Genomic DNA, 6,526 nt, shown 5'->3' with positions numbered 1-6,526 from the left:
GAGGCAGGAGTATTACAAGTTTAAGGCCAGTCTCAGCAACTTATCCAGACCCTGTCTAAAAATTTAAAATTTAAAATAGGACTGGGGATGTATCTCAGTGGTAAAGCTCCCCTGGGCTCAATACTTTGTACCCATAACAAACAAACAAACAAAACTGAAGTTAAATAACCATCAGTGACTGGATGAAAAAAGGAACAGCATTTTAAAGAAGAATTATCTTTAGCTCTAATGATTCCATTTGGTGGAAGAGGCACAGTACCCTAGATATGACTGTTCTTTGAGTATACATTTGCACAAAGACAGAATTTGAGTTGAAGAATTTCTTATTATCTGATTTAGACTTTTTAAATATTATACTTGCATGGGAGGAGAAGAGTGGACTTTCTTGAATTTTTCTCCCCTACATCTGTGGATAGAATTATCACCAAAATTGTTGAATTGCAGTTTATGTTCTCACCCAGCACATTTTGAAAAGACCATTTGTAAAACCAGTGGTCTGATTGACATCTCTACTTAGAAATATCATATTGAATTATTTTTTAGCTTTTTAATATGAAATACAAGGTACATATGATAAAGTTCCTCTCATCCCAGTAACCACTATCCTATTACTTTAACTTTATATCAGTTATTGAGATTTTAAATATTTATATATGGCTGATGTTCTTATTGTTTTAAGGTCTGTTATAGCTTGCATCCAGAATGACCCCAAAGGCTCATGTACTTAAAGGCTTTGTTCCAAGGCAACAATATCCAGAGATTTGGTTTTTGAGGACATTATTGCATCATGACTTCAACAGTGATTTGATGCATGAATAATTTGAGTGGATCATTGGGGTAGGACCTAACTGAAAGTAGGACACTGGGGGTGTGCTCTGAAAGGCTTTATCTTGTTCCCAGCTCCTTCCTCTCTTTTTTCCCTCTGCTTCCCAGTTGCAATGAGCTGAGAAGATTTCCTCTACCATACCCTTCCACCATGATGTTCTGCCTGGCCTCAGATCCCAAGTAATAGAATCATCTGACCATGTACTTAAATCTCTGAAGCCATGAGCCAAAATAAACTTATCCTCCTTTGTTTATGTTAGGTATTTTGATCACAGGAACAAAAAGCCATTCCAAAATCTATTACATAAGTTAAATGCTCTATCAGTACAAGGTTTTATTTATATCACAACATCTAGCAGAACGTCTGACACTTAGAAGATCAACTACATGATATAGTTCTACTTTCTATATGATATAAACTAATTACATAGTATTTAACTATGTAATATAGTTCTACCTTCTATATAATAGACTAATTATATAATATATAGCTGTATAATATAATTCTACCTTCCCTAATTTTTCCTATTCTCTACCTAAACTTTAGAACAGTTGGTAGCACCCCATGGGTCTTTGTTCAGGCCCTGGTGGACCTTAGAGCTTATGAGTAGGCAGCATATGACTGATTAATAGATGGTTAGAACTCCTGAAAGATAAATTGTGTGCATAACTACTCCTTAGATTTTTTTTCAGCATTTCTGATTAATGGTTCATATTGTACCAAATCTATTCCTCATTTGAACACTTACACAGTGTTCTATAACTTAAAATGAAAACCTTAATACAAATGACCCTAAATTTGAAGGCTTCTCTTCTAAAAGCACGTTTTTAGATGAATCACTGAGAAAACTACTACTCAGGCTAAATGCCAATAAGGCAAATGAAAATAAAAACAAAACCCATGTATTTTGTTCTTCTGCCTACAATGCTTAAGTACTGAAGAATAAAATGTTAGGTATGTTCTACATTAGCCTTATTTTGTATGTTTGCATCTACTCAATGACTGACCTCCAATTGCATTGAAATTGTAAAAGATAAAATAACTTGTTTTGTGTAATTTGCCAAGAAAATGAACAATAAAGACAAGTTTTAAAATTTCATCCTTAGTAATCTATATGTGGCAGTACACACACACACACACACACACACACACACTACACACACTTACACTCTCTCTCTCTCTCTTTTTCTCTTTCTTGGTGGTTATATTTTCTCTTGATCTGATGTCCCAATGTGACTACAAAATTACATTTTATAGAGATCACCATTATATTAAGAACAAATGCAAAGTGAAGAATAAGAGAGATTTTGATGTTCAGTATGTCACATTGTTGCACTCATTAAAAATTCTGAAGACTCAATAGCATGACTCAAAAGCATTAAAGTAGCTTATCTGCAACCAAATATTCATGTTTAAAAGTCCAATTTGACTAAGTCTAATGTAAATTAGTATAATTAAAACTTAAAATGATTTCTGTGATATAAATGTGTGCATGTGTATAAATGTGTGTACATAAAAGTGTATATGCCTATTCTTACAATCTGAAAAGCTTATGATTTTGCATATGACCATTCAGATTTAAATACCCAAGATGGTTAAATCATGCTATCATAAACAAATGAATGCTTTCCTTTATAGATTTGTTTAAAATGATGCTTCAGTGATGTTTCCAAAAGTGTAGGGGCATCATTCAAGAAGATAGCCTGCCTGAATTTTGTTTCTCACCTGCTGTGATCAGCACAGTACCTGTTGATCAAAGGTAACCTTAGTTGTTGATTCTGTAGGAGAGATGAACAGAGTTGTGATGAATAGAGACCACACTGATTGCCTCTTCTGCCTTGCTTATGGATTTTCAGCAGTATGTAGTTAGGATAAAAAACAGTTTTCTGGGCTCTTACTGCTTTTTGTTTTCCTATGCCTTTCATTAGAAAAAGTGAGAGTGAGAGTGGAAGTGTTAAGAAAGTGTAGTTTACCAATCTAGTAAAGCAAGGCAATCCTATACAGCACGTGTATCTTTTGTATCATTGATCTAAAATCTTTCATACCACGTATTAAGTGATATAGGAGTGAAAGACTATCGAGGCAGTTCAACTCAGAAGGAATATTTTAGTTCTTTAAAGGAATACCTTGATAAGTATTTGGTAAGTTAATGTTTTTAAAGCACTTAGAATTGCTAAGCTATCATTTTTAAAGTCCTTAATATACTCTTATACAAATATATGATGAACACATGCAAAATATTTATTAAACTAATTAGGGAGCAGGAAAAAAATGCTAAAACTGGTGCTCAGGAGGCTTATAGGATGAGAGCTTATAGGTATTAGAGAAAGATTATCAGAAAAAAACAGGTTAGGAACATGACTGGTTAACATCCTACAGATCAACGTTCACAACACTTTGGAATTACATTTGCTGAACAGAAATGATTTGCAACTGTCATATTTTCCTTCCTTTGAATTAATAATAACTTTCAATAAATAATCAATAAAGGTACATTTTATATGACTAAATTATCCTTAGTCTAGTTAAATTATACTAGAAAATTGAAATGATATGCTGCATTTACTTTGACCTATTTCTTAAGTTTTGAGTATTTAACAGAACAGTCACTGATGTATAAGAAGCATTCAATAATTGATTAAAATCATGGGGAAATAGCTTAGGAGTTGACACCATGGGGACTTATGGGACTCATGTGGACTTATGTTTAGGGCTAAGATTAGAGAATAAAGGTGTTTTTTCTTTCTTTCTTTTTTTTTTTTTTTTTTTTTTTTTGTGTGTGTGTGTGTGTGTGTGGTACTGGGGATTGAACTGAGGGCTTCACATGTTAGGCAAGTGTTTTACCACTGAGCTATATCCCCAGCCCTAGAGAATAAACTTCTTGAGCATATGATATTTTTCATTTCCAAGAGGGAGGTGAGATGAACTAATAGAGAAAAAAAGTGAAATCATAGTAAATGAGACTGAGTACTGCATAAAGAAAGGTTCAGAAGAAACCTACAGTTGTGTCATGACCAAATGGAATTCAAAAACAAATATTGAAGATTTGAGGGTTTTGTACTTAGTGTGCAGCAGATGACACAGTCTATCTTTGCCTTCCCTTTTTTAGTAAATTCCGCAATGCTTGTGAACATTGTAGGGGTGCTTTGTTTGTATTGTTTCCATGGAGCCCAGTTGTGTGCTTGGCATATGCAAGTTTAATTCAGAGGAAAAAAAAGAGACTGCATAAAGGTTATGTCTGGTGTGGAAGTCAGGCAATAAATATATCAATGTAATTTGTGATAAATGCCACAATAGTGAACAGAATTCAGTGATAAAGAATAGTAGTTTTAGAGATAAGTTTTAATGATATGGTCAAGGAAATCCCTTCTGAGGAGGAGGCCTTTAGACTTGAAGCAAAGGACATCCAGGAAGAAGGAAGTATTCCCATATGTTAATGTAAGTCTACGATAACAAATACTTGATGGCTTAGTACAACGGGGATATATTCTTTCAAGTTATGTGGACCAGACATCTAAAGTCAAGGTGATCGTAGGGTTGGTTCCTTCTGGAGGCTGTCAGGAAGAATCTGGTCCTTGCCTTTCTCTTTGCCCCTGGTGGCATCAGCAGTTCTTGGCATTTCTTGGTTTGGAGATTCATCACTGCACTCTCACCCTCTGTCTTCACCCTGTCTTCTGCCCTGAGTGTCTGTGTCCTCTCTCCCTCTGCCTTAGTCTTGTAAGAAACCTGTCATCGGATTTAGGGGCCAACCTATTTAGGTTACTTCTCTAAGATATGATAATAGAATGCAGCTTTACTTACAATATAAAAACCTGGTTTAATAGTGCACTCTTGACCTGAAAAAATCCTGTAAAAAAAAGACTGCTCCTGTAAACCAGTTCTCTTAGTATCAGTTTTTTCCCCTATAAAATTCATGTTGAGTTCTTTCTTCTAGGAACACCACTTTATATAATGGAAGATGCCCTGAGAAAAAGCAGTACTGTCCTACTGTGTTTATAGTGATGGCTTCATTAAACCCAAATAATAAATTTATCTTTTAACTTCTTAAATGTGACTTTCCTATTCCCCTACACAATGTGGTGCTGAGATTACTAAAGTCCTGATAAGAAAACCTGCCTCTAGGTTGGAACATGATTCTCTTGAGACTCTTAGGGTACTGTTAGCCACTAACCTCAATGCTGAAATGTTGGTAATATTAATAAACTCAATTTAGGAAGTTTTGGGATCAAATGATAGTTTTATTTTCTGGACAGTTTCTCTTATAAGTATCACTGTTTATAATTTCATCTGAAAGTAATTTTTGATAGTAGCATTTCTAAAACACACACACAAAATCCCAATTAGTTAATTACCTAAGTGTTGAAAATTTGATACTAATAAGTGAAGGATAGAACAAAGTTTGTTTATACTAACAGATTATTTTTCTTCAAAGCAAAATGAAAATATTAAAAAAGATTAAAATTGGGGGCTGAGGATATAGCTCAGTTGGTAGAGTGCTTGCCTCACATACACAAGGCCCTGGGTTCAATCCCCAGAAAAACACACACAAAATAAATAAATAAATAAATGAATAAATAAACAAACCAACAGATAAATAAATAAATAAAATTGGTCTCTTGAGACATAATTTATAGAAAACACAAATAGATACTTTTATGAGATCATTCCTCAATGTGCATTTAACTAAATGTGAGAACACATTGAAGGACTTTAGAGGAGTATTTTTAATAATTTCCTTAGGAAACCCTGCAAAGTGACAATTTAAAAATTAAAAGCGGAGCAGATAAATTAATTCATTTGTTCATCAACAGTGTCTCATAGATAAATGAAAAGAGTTAAAATACAGCTTCCCATGAGGGAGCAAATGGGATGTGCCTCACTACTGAAATGAAACCTGACAAAAAAGGCAGTTTGGAAAATAAGATTGTTTTTTTGAAGTGGCATTTAAATATGCTTAAGAAAATAGCCACGTCTTATGATAAATGTGAGGTTGGATGGAATAATTTACTGAATACTGTTTTGTGGAAACCTTTTGTAAATCATGCTCATATTAGATTTATTTTTTCCATTAAAAAATAAAAAGCTCCTCAGCAATTTCTATCCCTTAAGAGAATTATAAGTTATTGGTTTGTTGCATTTTTTATATTTAACTTGAAGCTTGTTTGCCTGTTGTATTTGACCTTGAAAAATGAGAAAATTAACTTAAAGTAATAAAATATTGCTTTAATCTTATCTGTTTTATTACTTTCATTTCTCCCCCTTTTAGATAAGTAAACGTATGTTTCTAGTGTGGAGAGAGAATTTACAGCAGGGAAAAAAAATGAACACCAGGAAACAAAGGGGAGACTATCATTCTTCCATTCAGTGAGCCCTTTTCAAACAAATAATATAATAATATGAAGGAAGGACTAACTAAACTTTGATATAAGAAACAAATAGTATAAAGTCTTCATCTTTAATTATTATTCTTCATAAAGAAATAGATTTCCTTTTATAAGTAAATACTCTCCTACTGTTAACAGACCATACAAAGAACCATGTCATGAAAAACAGTTCTATTTTTGTGACTTTAGCTTATGACCCCTGAGCAATTACCTAGTCCCCCTTTAAGGGATAATTCGTAAATATAATGTGATATCTTCTTTAAATCACAAATGAATAACAAATTTTCTCAGATTATTTTACCCTATTAAAATGTAG

Source organism: Callospermophilus lateralis, chromosome 1 (assembly GCF_048772815.1).
Source record: "Callospermophilus lateralis isolate mCalLat2 chromosome 1, mCalLat2.hap1, whole genome shotgun sequence".
NCBI classification, from domain to species: domain Eukaryota; kingdom Metazoa; phylum Chordata; class Mammalia; order Rodentia; family Sciuridae; genus Callospermophilus; species Callospermophilus lateralis.
The sequence above is the reverse complement of the archived record's forward strand: the minus strand, read 5'-3'. Positions refer to the sequence as shown.